At 36.4% G+C, this 15,635-nt stretch overlaps 1 protein-coding gene across 10 annotated transcripts in view; it reads left to right on the forward strand.

The window, feature by feature from the left end:
- MARCHF8 (membrane associated ring-CH-type finger 8) overlaps positions 1-15,635 on the forward strand; it is a 113,648-nt gene that overhangs the window by 19,699 nt on the left and 78,314 nt on the right. Inside the window, exon 1 of one of the 10 annotated variants that reach the window (XM_074232593.1) lies at positions 14,162-14,822. The exons of the other annotated variants lie outside the window; for them this stretch is intronic. The gene's annotated coding sequence lies outside the window, so the exon portion shown is untranslated. Of the gene's footprint in view, positions 1-14,161; positions 14,823-15,635 lie in introns of those variants that run through there. 10 annotated transcript variants of the gene reach the window in all.

The following is a 15,635-nucleotide window of genomic DNA, read 5'->3' on the forward strand; positions in this document are numbered from 1 at the left end:
TTATACATGTTCCTAGGAGGGATTTTGTTTATCTTGCTTTCTTAAGAGGGTGGAGAAAGAAGAGAAAGTGGAATTTCATGAAAATAAATTTTTTTTAAAAGTTGTTATTATAGAAGATTTAAAAACTATCTTTCAATCTCCTCTTGAAAGAAACTCCCAAATGAAAACTTCTGGAACTATTATAGTCAAAATCCAGATCAAAGAAAAATTACTGCAAGCAGTCAGGAAAAATTATTCAATTACCAACCAAGGTGTAAGGATCAAACAAGATTTAGCAGTCAACACTCAAAAGATGTATAGAGTTTGGAATGTGATATTCCAGAAAGCAACCAATCTAGACTTACAACTATGGATTAAAAAATAAAATTAAGGTTGTTTTTTTTTTAAAGAGGATATAGGCTGAATGCAACTAAGATTAGATGGGAAACATGCAACTAGGAAGACAATCTTTGCAGCAAGTATCTTTTTTTTTTAAGGTTTTTGCAAGGCAAATGGGGTTAAATGGCTTGCCCAAGGATGCACAGCTAGGTAATTATTAAGTGTCTGAGACAAGATTTGAACTCAGGTACTCCTGACTCCAGGGCCGGTGCTTTATCCACTGTGCCACCTAGCTGCACCTGCAGCAAGTATCTTTAACAACAACAACAAAAAAAAAAAGGTTTCAATTTCAAGATATATAAGGAATTGATTCAAATGTACAAGAATAAAAGCTATTTCCAAATAAATAGTCAATGAATGAGGAAACAGTTCTCAACTGAAGAAATCTAAGTTATCAAGTCATATAAAAAATGTTCCAAATCACTGATTAGAGAAATGGAGAGATTCCAAACTTGGCCTTTTTGAATGGCAAAGTTGAAAAAAAATGAAAATCAGAAATGTTGGAGATGCCAATGCACTGTTAGAAGAGCTGTGAAGAGGTCCAGACATTCTGAGAAGCAATACTCTGCCAAAACTTACTAAGTCCTTTGAGACAGTAATACTTCTACTTAGCCTATATCCCAATTTTAATTCCTTCAATTTTAATTAACCTATATCCCAAAAAAGAAAAGGATCCATAAAGACAAAAATATTAATAGCAGTTCTTTTACAGGTGGCAAAGAATTGGAAACTGAAGGGATGCCCATCAAGTCAAAAATAGGTGAACAAGTTATTGTTTTTGAATGTGGCAGAAGCCTAGTGTGATAGAAGAAATAATAAAGAGGATGCCTTCAGAAAAACAAACTGAAGACATGTATGAACTGATGCAAAGTCAAGTAAGAAGAACCAGGAAACAATCTACATAGTAACCACAATATTATAAAGATACTCAGTAGTTAGGTGGTGCAGTGGATAGAGCACTGTCCTTGGAGTCAGGAGAATGGGAATTTGAATCCAGCCTCAAACACTTGACTCTTACTAATTGTGTGACCTTGGGCATGTCACTTAACCCTGATTGCCTTGCATCCAGAGCCATTTCCAATCGTCCCAATTCATATCTGATCACTGGAGGAGAAAGTAAGGCAATTCCTTCTTGATGGTGAAGATCTCTAAATAATTCTGTCCACAAGTAACTTTGTATTCATAGTCATTTACAACAGTTCAGTCCAGCTGTGCACATTTGAAAATCAAAGTGAATGAATAACTTTCATTTCCCATATTGCAGCATACATTTAGACACACAGTCCCTTGAGTTAGCCTGTTTATCTTGGATTAGGCCTGCAGTGCTTCAGCATTTATGGCAGGCCAGAAGACTATGGAATGGAGTGTAAAGTGTAAAAAAAAAAAAGTGAAAAGGTGGTGGGAAGGACTTTGAATGCTAAATAGAGGGTTTTACATTTGATCCTGGAGATGATAGGGAGCCACTGTATCTGGTTTTGGGGGTTTTTTTGGGGGGTGGGACTGCTTTTATTTATTTTTATTTTTAATTTATGGAATAAAACAAGCATTTCTAAAGCACAATACAATAAAAAATCCATATACTTGCTATTTCTTTCAAATACACAATAAAATTATCATGTATATTTCTTTTTTTGCTTTCATTCCCCTCCCCCTTCTCCCCCCACCCCCACCCTAGAGATGGCTACCATTAAACACAAATCAGTGTGTGTGAGTGTATACACACACACGTGTATAAATATACGTAAAATTGTTCTGTAGTTGCTTCTGTTGATCACTTCTTTATCTGGATGTAGATAGCATCTTCATATAGCTTTTTGGTTATTTATAATAATCAAAATCAACTTTTTCATTCAAAGTTGTTCTTAAAACAATATTATTCTTAGTGTAGATAATGATCTCTTGTTTCTGCCTATTTTGCTCTTAATTATTTTGTGAAAATTTTTCCAAAGTTATTATAATGCTCATCATTTCTTATAGCACAGTAGTATTCCTTAGTAATCATATACTGTATTTCCCTGTGTATAAGACACACCCCTTTTTGAAAAATTTGGCATCTAAAAACGGGGAGCATCTTATACAGTGGTTGCATTTCCTACTTTTTCGTGCTTGTTTTTGCATTCATTCTTGCAGGGTTTTTTTTTTTTTGGTATTTCCTGCTTTTATGCACTTGTCTTTGCACTCATTGTTTTGTATTTGTTATTGTTATGTTAAGCTATGTTTTTACCACGTTTTGTCCAGAAATGGCTCAAAAAAGATTTTTGTCTAGTGCTGAATTCAAGTTTAAAGTTATCCAGTTTGCAGAAGTGAATGGAAATCGTGCTGATGAATGTCAGTTTGTTCCTCCTCCAACAAACCCTACTGAATATGCCCTGGCAGAAGAAGATCATGAGAGGCAAGGCAGCCAAATGCCTGAGTTACAGAGGGTATTGAAGAGAAAGGGCCAGTGGAATTACTGTGTCCATAAAGATGGTTCAGCAGGAGGCCAGAAGAATTGTTCAATAACTTTATGTAATACATTTTTTTTTCAAATTTCAGGCACCCAAATTAAGATGCATCTTATACATGGGGAAATATGGCACATAATTTGTTCAGTAATTTCCCTGTTGTTGGGCATACCTGCAATTTCCAATTCTTTGCTACCACAAAGAGAGTTGCTATAAACATTTAAGAACATACAGGGTTTTTCCCCTTTTACCCCTAATCATTTTTGGAAATTGACCAAGTGATAGTCCTGCGGTGTCAAAGGGTGTAATAGTTTAATTTCTCTTTGGGCAGTATTTCAGGTTGCTCCCCAAAATGGTTGGATCAATTCACAATTCCACCAACAATGAATGTGTCCCAATTTTTACACATCCCCTCTAATACCCCTTTCCCTTCTATCATTTTACCCAATATGATAAGTATAAAATGATATATCAAGGTTGTTTTAATTTATATATCTCTAATCAATAATGATTTAGGGTATTTTTCAGATGACTGTAAATTATTTAGATTTCCTCATTGGAAAACTACTCCTTCATATCCTTTGACCATTTATCAATTGGGAAATGACATGTATTTTTATAGTTGATAAAAATTCTTTATATATTTTAAATATGACACTTATTTGAATAAACTGTAAAATTCTTTCCCCAACTTTCTTCTTTCCTTCTGATCCAGGCTACATTTGTTTTATTTGTACAAAAACATTTAAATTTAATGAAATCAGAATTACCCATTTTATACCTAACTTTGCTCTCTATCCTCTTGTTTGTTTTTCTGGTGATTTAGATGTTCTGTGTTCTTTTAATTTTCTTGTAAAATTTCTATCACAATTATACATGTAAAGCTTTTACCAGATTATTCGCTGCCATGGGGAGGGATAGGAGGGTAGTAGAAAAATTTAGAATTCATAAACTTGTAAATGGATGAATGTCGAAAGCTATCTTTGCATAAAATTGGAAAAAAATAAAAATAAGAAAAAAGAGGATAAAAATATTTCTCTTTATATCTAGATCATGTTCTATACCCAGTTTCTGGCTTACTGCTTCCCAGTTTTTCCAACAGTTTTTTCAAATATTGAATTCTTGTCTCAAAATCTTGTCTTTATACTTGTTAAATTCAAGGTTATTATGTTTGTTATATATCTATATCTTCAACTTTCTAAGTTAAAGCAGATTTTTGATTGTTTGCCATATTGGGTAGATTTCCTCTTGGATTGCATGCTGTAGAAATGCTAAAAATAAAAAGAGAAGACAAAATGCATATAGGACTCATTCCTCTTAGGTGTTTTATTTCTTTTCAGAAATAACCTGCTTAAAGTTGTAACCATTGCCACTCTACTTCTTATTGCTACTCTGCATAAGCCCAGACAGGGTCTGGTTCTGACTCTTTGCATGTTCAGTCCCCCTGAGCACCATAGTCATCAGTTCATCATTTCTTATAGCCGAGCAGTATAGCCCATTGCCTTCTATTTCTTAGCCAGTACCATATAGTTTGTTTTTCAGTTGTTGTTGGTTTTTTTTTTTTTTTTGCAAGGCTATGGGGTTAAGTGGCTTGCCCCAGGCCACACAGCTGCATAATTATTAAGTGTCTGGGGCCAGATTTGAACTCAGGTACTCCTGACTCCAGGGCCAGTGCTCTATCCTAGTAGGTGCGCCACCTAGCCACCCCCTAGTACCATATAGTTTTGATAATTACCACCTTATAATACTTTCCTTTGTAGCAGAAAAGTGATCCATCCTTTGCTGCACCTCAGCTTCAGAGGCTGCATTGAGGAGGAAAAGATCATACACCAACACTTCCTCACCTTAGTCTTGACTTGTAGCCTTTTCATGTTGAAGACTTTACCATCAGTGTGGTAGCTGAACTTAAGGCTCAGTGAAGATGTTTGGTAACATGACTGAGAACATCATGCTAAAAAAGCATGGGAGCAAGGACACATTCTTGTTTCACTTTGTTGGTGACTGGAAAATCTTTAGAGTATCGTCCACTATCCAGAACCCAGGCAAGCACACCATCATCATGAAAATGACATACGATACTGATGAACTTCTCTATGCAACCAAGTTTGACATAATTTTCCATAAACTCATGACTGATGGTGCTTCAGAGACCTTGTTCAATCCACAAATGTACACAGACCTCTGTTGTGCTCTTAGCATTTTTCCTGGAGTTGTCTGGCAGAAAACACCATATTGACTGTTCTTCAACTCTTTTTGAAGCCAACACTGGCTCTTGGGGAGATGATCATCTTCCAGGTGAAGGCTCAGCCTATTGAGAAGAACTTTGGCAAGAATCCTACCAGCAGTGACTAAAAGAGAAATATCCTGTGATTGTCTTTATCTTTATAGAGCTGGACAATGGAGGCAACCTTTATAGAAAATGTATTACATAAAGTTATTGAACTCAAGGTTTATTCATCATGAAATTCAAGGACCTTCTGCTCATAATTTTCAGGCATCTTTTGGGCAAGTCTGGTGCATGGATGCATGCTTAGTCCATTCCATTCATGAACCTGAAGCATCAGCTGTGTCCTCCTTTGAAATCAGTCGCTTCTTTTTCATCAGCAATTCTTATGGCCTCCTGCTGAACCATCTTTGTTGACACAAGAATTCCACTGGCCTTTTACTCTTCAGTCTTTTATAGAGATGGACAGTGGAGGCACCCAACTTCATGCCATATAACCTGGAAAATTTCAGTCAGCTTTTATATGAGCAATGAATACCCCCATCCAACAGAATCAATACCAGGTGCTTTACCACATGAAAGGAGCCAATAGCATTCAAAACCTTGTTGGAAGTTGGAACTTGAGTTAGTTTGGGATTGATTTCAACTTAAGTTCATAGTCAGTGACTTCCCCACTGTTTGATGATGATGATATTTTAAGATCATTGGGGAAGTATTTAGCCCCATGACTACTTGTGCACAGTTAACACCAAGAAAACACATCGATTAGCCAGTACCACACCATCCATAGGTGGAACTATTGGTTTTAGCAAATGGAGAAGTTTTGAATGCTGTGGACAAGTTTAGGTACCTTGGTAGTGTACTTTCCAGGGAGGTACACATTGATAATAAGGTTGACACTCAAATTGCTAGAACTAGCTCATTGTTTAGGAGACTTTGAAAGGAAGTATGGGAGAGAAGAGGTATTAGAATGGCTACCAAACTGAAGGTCTACAGAGCCGCTGTGCTGACCTCATTGCCAATTGACTTGGACAATCTACCAGCTCCATGCTAGGAAACTGAATTGCTTCCATTTAAATTGTCTTAGGAAGATTCTGGAGATCACCTGGAAGGAGAAGATACCAGACACTGAGGCCCTCTCTCAAGCAAAGCTGCCTAGCATTCCAACACTCCTACAGAGAGTGCAACTTTGATGGACTGACCACATTGTTCAAATGCCAAACATATACTTGCGAAAAAGTGGAGAACTCACTTTTTTTTTTAGTGGAGAATTCACACAAGGGAATCAGAAAAAACAATACAAGGACACTCTTATACTCTCTTCTCTCTCTCTCTCTCTCTCTCTCTCTCTCTCTCTCTCTCTCTCTCTCTCTCTTTTTCTTTGGTTTTTGCAAGTCAGTGGGGTTAAGTGACTTCTCCAAGGTCAGCACAACTAGGTAATTATTAAGTGTCTGAGACTGGATTTGAACTCAGGTCCTCCTGACTCCAGGGCCAGTGCTCTATTTACTGCACCACCTAGTAGCCCTTCTTATGGTCTCTCTTAAGAACTGTGGAATTGTTTGTGCAGAATGGGAGACACTGGCACAGGACTTCCCATGATGGTGTCTCCTCATCAGAGAGGTTGGGTGCTATGCTCTATGAGCAAGGCAGAATGCATGTGGCTCAAAGGAAAGATGAGGTGCACAAGTTTAGAGAACACCCCAGGTGTTTACATGGACTATTTGTGTCCAACCTTTAGTGAAGCATTCCTAGCCAGTATTGGTCTGAGCAGCCATAGTTGAACATACTGTCACTTGTCTTTAACATAATGATGTCATTTTGGTCCTCTCCAGTAATGCAGGGCAGCTAGGTAGTGTGGTGGATGGAGCATTGGCCTTGGAGCCAGTTTGAATCCAGCCTCAGACATTTGACTATTACTGTGTGACCCTGAACAAGTCACTTAACCCTGATTGCCTTGCATCCAGGGCCATTTCCAGTCATCCTGATCATATCTGGTCATTTGACCCAGATGTCTCTGGAGGAGAAAGTAACGCTGGTGAGTTAGTGCCATCACCACTCACTCAAATCCAGTTCATGTGCTTGTCATGACATCACTTCTCTGATGTCATGGTCTGCAAAAATGAATGAATAATAATAATAAAGGACAAGAATCAACAAGAACCAGCTTTATAATATAATTTAAGATCTGCTAAACCTCCTTCCTTTACTTTTTTTTTCCATTATTTTTGATATTTTTGACTTTTTTGTAACACTCTAACCATAGACCCCTTCCTGGACCCTCTTATTTTTTCCCTTTGTACTACTTCACTTGATGATCTTATCGGCTTTCATGAATTTAATTACCAACTCTTTGCTGGTGATTGTCAAATCTACCTACTATCTTGCTTTAAACTATCTACTCATCTCCAGCCTTGCATCTCCAGAGGGATGTCCAGTAGACATCTTAAACTTAACTTATCTAAAATTGAACTCCTTCAACCTTTCCTTTTATTATAGAGGATAACATCATCCTCCTGGTTCCTCAGGCTCACAACCTAGGTCACCCTATATTCCTCACTCCCACTCAACCCCCTGCCCCCTAAGCTGTTTTTAAGGCTTGTCACTTCCATCTTTGCAGCATCTTCCAGATATGCTTCCTTCTCTCCTTTGGCACTGCCACCAACCACTTTGATGCTCACTTTCAACATTTCACACTTGAACGATTACAATAGCCTCTTAGTGGACTGCCTCCCTCAAGTCTCTTAATTCCAGTCTATCTTCCATTCAGTCACTAAAGTGATTTTCCTAAAACGCAGATCTGACTATGGTACCTCCCTACTCAATAAATTCTAGTATCTCCCTATAATTTCCAGGATCAAATATAAAAATGTTTCGAAATTAAAGCCCTTCATGATCTAGCCCCATGTTTTTCCAGACATCTTAACAGCCTTACTCTTTCATCCAGTAACACTGGCCTCTCAGATGTTCTACAAACTAGACACTCCATCCATCCATCCTTGGACTCCAGGCATTTTTTTCTGTCTGTTCCCATGCTTGGAATGCTCTCCTTTGATCTATTAACTTTCCTGGCTTTAAGGCCCAGCTAAAATCTCATTATCTGTTTTGAAAGTCTTTTCTCCCACCTTTTTCATTCTAATGATTTTTCTCTTTTAATTATTTCCTCTTTTATCAGTAAATAGCTTGTTTGTTCTTATTTGTTTGCTTATTGTCTTCTGGAATAGATAATGAACTCCTTGAGGATAAAGACTGTCTTATGCTTCTTTTTATATCTCCTATACTTAACTCATTGCCAAACACCTAGTGCTGAATACATGTTTATTGACTAATGTGACTGGTTTATTGAGTCCAGACTTGGTAAAAAGTCACTGTAGTTTAGTTTAATCATGTGTTCCATCATAGCTATGGTCTAAAGAAATTATTTTATATTTTTTAATTAAAATATAGAAATTAGTCACTTCAGTAGAAGTGAAGTGCTCTGACTAGTTTTCTAGTCTAGTGGAGACCACCCTTTTCACAGAAAGACAGAAGTTCTGAAGAAGCTAGGTGAAATTGAAAGTTTTGTAATAAGGGAAGGTAGAAGATAGGGAAATAACCAGAAGAGGGCAGCAATGAGAAGTGTACCTTGCTTGCCAGTTTCCTACAGACCCTTTATTAAATCCTAATGCAGAAAATAGAAATTTTGTTTTTGTTTGTTGTTTTTTTAGATTTTACAAGGCAGTGGAGTTAAGTGGCTTGCCCAAGGCCACACATCTAGGCAATTATTAAGTGTCTGAGGTCAGATTTGAACTCAGGTACTCCTGACTCCAGGGCTGGTGCTCTATCCACAGTGCCACCTAGCCGCCCTTGGAAATAGAAATTTTGAAGTATGTTGTAGAAACTATGCCATTTGAGAACCTGGGTGTGAGGATTCCTTCAGCAAAAAGAAAGGATATTGTGTACCAAGAACTGAGCTATGGATTTTACAAACTTCTCCTTTGATCTTCATAACAATCCCAAGGTAGATGCTATTGTTGTTATCCTCGTTTTCCAAGTGAGGAAATTGAGGTAGACAGAATGACTTGTCAAGGACTACACAGCTAGGAAGTTTCTGAGGTTAGATCTGAGTTCAGATCTTCCTGTCTCCAGACCCAGAACTCCTCACTGAACCATTGGTTATAGTGGATTAGCTGTGTGAATAAAGAGATTGTTCAAAATGGAAAGTACTATATGTCAAGAAAGCACAGACCATCAACTTGAACAGGAGAATCTAAGACCCAGAGATAAGAGATTGCAAAAGTGACAGATAACACAAACCATAGCTGGCAAAGAATTTTATCTGTAATGATCCCATCAAGTCATCATTCCTTTATTGCTGGGGGATCTCTAGTGAAGAAGAACCAGCTATTTCCTAAGGCTGTCCATTCCACATTTGTATTCTACTTTATATTTTGTACCCATTCTTCCTTGTTTATTTTCTTGAGTCCCAATATCTCTAATATATGAAAAGTTTTATTGAAGATGGGAGTTAAGCTTCTTTACTCCACTTTGTTTGGTTTTGCTTTTAATTTCCTTATCTTGACTATTTGGAAAGCAAACATAATTTTCATCCTTAAGTAAGGGGGGCAAAGTTCCCAAAGGAACTGATAATGGTACAATTTTGGTTTGTTGTTCTGTTCATTTACTTGTGTCATCTACATAAAAAGCTTTGTTAACCTTGTTCTAGACTAAGAGTTGACATGCTATAACTGAGGGCCAAATCTAGTCTGTCCACTTGTTTTTATGTGATGCCTGAGCTAAAAGGGGTTGAATAGAGTCAAACTGAAGATGGCATTCAATGGTAGGTCAAGGAATTTGAATATAAATTATTAATACTTTCTTGATTATGTTGGATTCTGGATTAATAAATCAAATTTGGATCTTGTAAAGGAGAAAGTATTGCTTTTGCAACTATATGGTCTTTTAAAAAAAAACTTTATGTCTGTCATCTGAGTATTCTTTAGTAATATCCTTGCCTCTTAGACAATAAGTGGGCATCCACAATTACTGTGTTTATCCCGTGTTTGAGAACAGGAGACATGGGTGAAAAAATATTCAAGTATATAAAATAAACCGTTAGATTTTTTTAATTTATTTTTATTAAAGATATTGAGTTTTACAATTTTCCCCCAATCTTGCTTCCCTCACCCCTCCCCCCACACACAGAAAGCACTCTGTCAGTCTTTACTTTGTTTCCATGTTGTACCTTGATCCAAATTGGGTGTAATGAGAGAGAAATCATATCCTTAAAGAGAGGTCTAAGAGGTAACAAGATCAGACAATAAGCTATCTTTTTTTTTTCTAAATTAAAGAGAATAGTCCTTGTACTTTGTTCAAACTCCACACTCCTTATCCGAATACAGATGGTACTCTCCTTTGCAGACAGCCCAAAATTGTTCCCGATTGTCGCACTGATGGAATGAGCAAGTCCTTCAAGGTTGAACATCACTCCCATGTTGCTGTTAGTGTGTACAGTATTTTTCTGGTTCTGCTCATCTCACCCAGCATGAGTTCATGCAAATCCCTCCAGGCTTCCCTGAAATCCCATCCCTCCTGGTTTCTAACAGTAGTGTTCCAGGACATACATATACTGCAGTTTGCTAAGTCATTCCCCAATTGAAGGACATTTACTGGATTTCCAGTTCTTTGCCACCACAAACAGGGCTGCTATAAATATTTTTGTACAAGTAATGTTTTTACCCTTTTTCCTCATCTCTTCAGGGTATAGACCCAGTAGTGGTATTGCTGGGTCAAAGGGTATGCACATTTTTGTTGCCCTTTGGGCATAGTTCCAGATAGCTCTCCAGAAGGGTTGGATGAGTTCACAGCTCCACCAACAGTGTAATAGTGTCCCAGATTTCCCACATCCCTTCCAACAATGATCATTATCCTTCCTGGTCATACTGGCCAATCTGAGAGGTGTGAGGTGGTACCTCAGAGAAGCTTTAATTTGGATTTCTCTAGTAATTAATGATTTAGAGCATTTTTTCATATGGCTATGGATTACTTTGATCTCCTCATCTGTAAATTGCCTTTGCATATCCTTTGACCATTTGTCAATTGGGGAATGGCTTTTTGTTTTAAAAATATGACTCAGTTCTCTGTATATTTTAGAAATGAGTCCTTTGTCAGAATCATTAGTTGTAGAGATTGTTTCCCAATTTACTACATTTCTTTTGATCTTGGTTACATTGGTTTTATCTATGCAAAAGCTTTTTAATTTAATGTAATCGAAATCATCTAGTTTTTTTGGTGTTCTTAGTCATAAACTGCTCCCCTTTCCATAGATCTGACAGGTAGACTAGTCCTTGATCTTCTAATTTGCTTATAGTATTGTTTTTTATGTCTATGTCCTGTAACCATTTGGATCTTATCTTGGTAAAGGGTGTGAGGTGTTGGTCTAATCTAAGTTTCTTCTATACTAACTTCCAATTATCCCAGCAATTTTTATCAAAGAGAGAGTTTTTATCCCAATGGCCAGACTCTTTGGGTTTATCAAACAGCATATTACTATAATCATCTCCTGCTTTTACACCTAGTCTATTCCACTGGTCCACCACTCTATTTCTTAGCCAATACCAAACAGTTTTGATGACTGACTTTATAATATAATTTTAGATCAGGTAGGGTTAAGCCACCTTCTTTTGCACTTTAAGCTCCTGGCAATTCTTGACTTTTTATTTCTCCATATGAATTTACTTACAATTTTTTCTAACTCGTTAAAGTAATATTTTTGGAATTTTGATTGGTAGGGCACTAAACAGATAGTTTAGTTTTGGGAGAATTGTCATTTTTATTATATTAGCTCTACCTATCCATGAGCAGTTGATATTTGCCCAGTTATTTAAATCTAATGTAATTTGTGTGAGAAGTGTTTTATAATTGTTTTCAAAAAGATTCTGAGTCTGTCTTGGCAAATAGACTCACAAATATTTTATACTGTCTGAGATTACTTTGAATGGGATTTCTCTTTCTAGCTCTTCCTGCTGTTTCTTGCTAGACATATATAGAAAAGTTGAGGATTTATGAGGGTTTATTTTATAACCTGCAACTTTGCTAAAATTGCTAATTGTTTCCAGTAGTTTTTTAGATGATTTCTTGGGATTCTCTAGGTAGACCATCATGTCATCCGCAAAGAGTGAGAGTTTTGTCTCTTCCTTCCCAATTCTAATTCCTTCAATATTTCTTTTTCTTCTCTAATTGCTGATGCTAACATTTCTAATACAATATTGAATAGTAGTGGTGATAATGGGCACTCTTGTTTCACCCCTGATCTTATTGGGAATGCCTCTAGCCTCTCCCCATTGAATATAATGCTTGTTAATAGTTTCAGATAGATGCTGCTTATTATTTTAAGGAACAGTCCATTTATTCCTACACTCTAGTGTTTTTAATAAGAATGGATGCTGTATTTTGTCAAAAGCTTTTTCAGCATCTATTGATATGATCATATGATTTGTGATAGGTTTGTTGTTGATATAATTGAGTATACTAAATAGTTTTTCTAATATTGAACCAACCCTGCATTCCTGGAATAAATCCTACTTGATCATAATGTATTATCCTAGTGATGACTTGTTGTAGTTGTTTTGCTAAGATTTTATTTAGGATTTTTGCATCTATATTCATCAGGGAAATAGGTCTATAATTTTATTTCTCTGTTTTAGCTCTTCCTGGTTTAGATAACAGTACCATATTGGTTTCATAGAAAGAGTTAGGCAGAGTTCCATCTTTCCCTATTTTTCCAAAGAGTTTATATAGGATTGGAACCAGTTGTTCCTTAAATGTTTGGTAGAATTCACTTATGAATCCATCAGGCACTGGAGATTTTTTTTTAGGGAGTTCAGTAATGGCTTGTTGAATTTCTTTTTCTGAGATAGGGTTGTTTAGGTATTTAATCTCTTCTTCATTTAACCTGGGCAACTTATATTTTTGTAAATATTGATCCATTTCACTTAGATTATCAAATTTATTGCCATAGAGTTGAGCAAAGTAATTTCGAATTATTACTTTAATTTCCTACTCGTTGGTGGTGAGTTCACCTTTTTCATTTATGATACTAGCAATTTGGTTTTCTTTCTTTTTTTTAATCAAATTGACCAGAGTTTTATCAATTTTATTGGTTTTTTCATAATGTCAGCTTTTGGTTTTATTTATTCAATAGTTTTTTTGCTTTCAATTTTATTAATTTCTCCTTTAATTTTTAGAATTTCTAATTTGGTATTTAATTGGGGATTTTTGATTTGTTCTTTCTCTAATTTTTTTAGTTACATGTTTAGTTCATTGATTTCCTCTTTCTCCAATTTATTCATATAAGCATTTAGAGCTATAATATATCCCCTGAGAGTCACTTTGAATGAATCCCATAGGTTTTGGTATGTTGTTTCATTGTTATCATTATCTAAGATAAAATGGTTAATTCTTTCTATAATTTGTTTTTTGGTCCACTCATTTTTTAAAATGAAGTTATTCAGTTTAAAATTTGTTTTGGGTCTATATCTCGCATATGACTTTTATTGCATTGTGATCTGAGAAAGATATATTTACTTTCTGCCTTTCTGCTGTTGATCATTAGGTTTTTATGTCGTAGTACATGGTCAATTTTTGTATAAGTTCCATGTACTGCAGAGAAAATGGTATATTCCTTTCTATCCCCATTCAGTTTCCTCCATAAGTCTACCATATCTAATTTTTCTAACAATCTATTTACCTCCCTAGTTTCTTGTTTGTTTTATGATTCAATTTATCTAGATCTGATAGTGGGAGGTTGAGGTCTCCCACTAGTAGAGTTTTGCTGTCTATGTCTTCCTGTAGTTCTTTCAGCTTCTTCTCTAAGAATTTGGGTGCTGTCCCACTGGGTGCATATATATTCAATATTGAAATGACTTTATTGTCTATGGTACCTTTTAGGAGGATAAAGTTTCCTTCCTTATCTCTTTTAATGCTATCTATTTTTGCTGCTGCTTTGTCTGAGATAAGGATTGCTACCCCTGCTTTTTTTACTTCAGCTGAAGCAAAATATATTTTGCTCCAACCTTTTACCTTTACTCTATATGTATCTCTCTGCTTCAGATGAGTTTCTTGTAAGCAGCATATTGTAGAATTCTGGTTTTTAATCCACTCTGCCATTTGTTTACGTTTTAAGGGAGAGTTCATCCCATTCACATTCAAGGTTATGATTACTAATTCTTTATTGCCCTCCGTGCTATCTTCCCTCTGTTTGTATTTTCCCCCTTTCCCCCCTTTTATCCATATTCCCCAGTCTAAACCGTTAGATTTGAATGTTTATGAACCCCCATCCAGTTCTTTAGATTGGACTAAATATAGACACCCAGAAGTGATTGGCTGACTGTTCCATGTTCACAGTAGCCCTATCTACTGCCCAATAACAACAGGAACAGAAGAGTGGTCAGGATTCTAGAAGGATGAGACAGTGAAGAGATTAACAATGGTGACTGTGAGTGGTATTGTAGTCATTATTGTCACTTGGTATTCCAGAGGCATTGTAGGTACTATAATAGAGCATTCTACTTTCTGGCAAATTTGTATCTCTTTGCTAGAATTTTAAAGGATGTATGTCAGTGATGTAACAAAGATTATTGTAGTCAAAGCAGTCAGTGTAGCTATAGGGATGACTTCTGTCATTGGCATATAAGGATGGCTATCATGCTAAAAGAATGTCACCCATGGCATGTTTTAATCGTGAAGAAGTTACACACCACCATCTCCCCTGACCTTCCAGGGCCTAGTAGGATAGCACTGTAAGTAATAACCAGTCATTTCCCATAGAGTAATGTATGGACAGCATGTTTATAGAAAAAGAAGGCTAATTTTGAAGCTGTTGGGTGTGCTACTCAGTAGGCAAGACATTTCGCCTCTTTGAGTGTCAGTTTCTTCATTAGTAAAATGATGTGACTGGACCCTGATCTCTCTGCTCCGAAGCCCTGAGACCCTAAGTGTACTTGAAGTAGAATCACTATCAAGACAATGTACAGGGTGGCTGACTTTCCACAGGTCTGGAGTTGAGTAGGTAATATGCAGAATAGAGATAGACATTTAGCTTCCTATTTGTTGGTTACTTATCTTACTGCATAATCCTTTTTGGTGACTTTTTGTTTTGGAAAAATGGAAGGTTGACAGAATTTTTGTTTTATTAATTGCCTCCTATGTACCAGGGAAAGTAAAAATGAACAGTTCTAGGAATTAAAGTTCTAGGAGGGGAGATCTCAGGTGTATATTTAAATATTTACATAATGAATAGAAGATAATGTAGAGAAAGGGGCACTATAACATGGAAATGAGGAGGCAGTATATAGTTCTGTCATGAAGGTCGGCAAATGCAACAGCAGAGAAATGGGAAAAGGAGTGTGTGAGAAGATCATTCCTGACTGCACTGTGAAAGGTTAAGGGGGAAAATTCACACTCATACAGACAATAAACGAACCACTGGAGTGTGACCGTTTTTTTTTTTAATCTTGAGTTTTATAAATGGTCTAGCTTTTTGTGTCCTCTCTATAATATTTATAGTCATGCTAATGAGATCAGTTTTAGAGATTCAGTTTATTTTTAAAAAT

Source organism: Macrotis lagotis, chromosome 4, assembly GCF_037893015.1.
Source record: "Macrotis lagotis isolate mMagLag1 chromosome 4, bilby.v1.9.chrom.fasta, whole genome shotgun sequence".
Classification (NCBI taxonomy): Eukaryota; Metazoa; Chordata; class Mammalia; order Peramelemorphia; family Peramelidae; genus Macrotis; species Macrotis lagotis.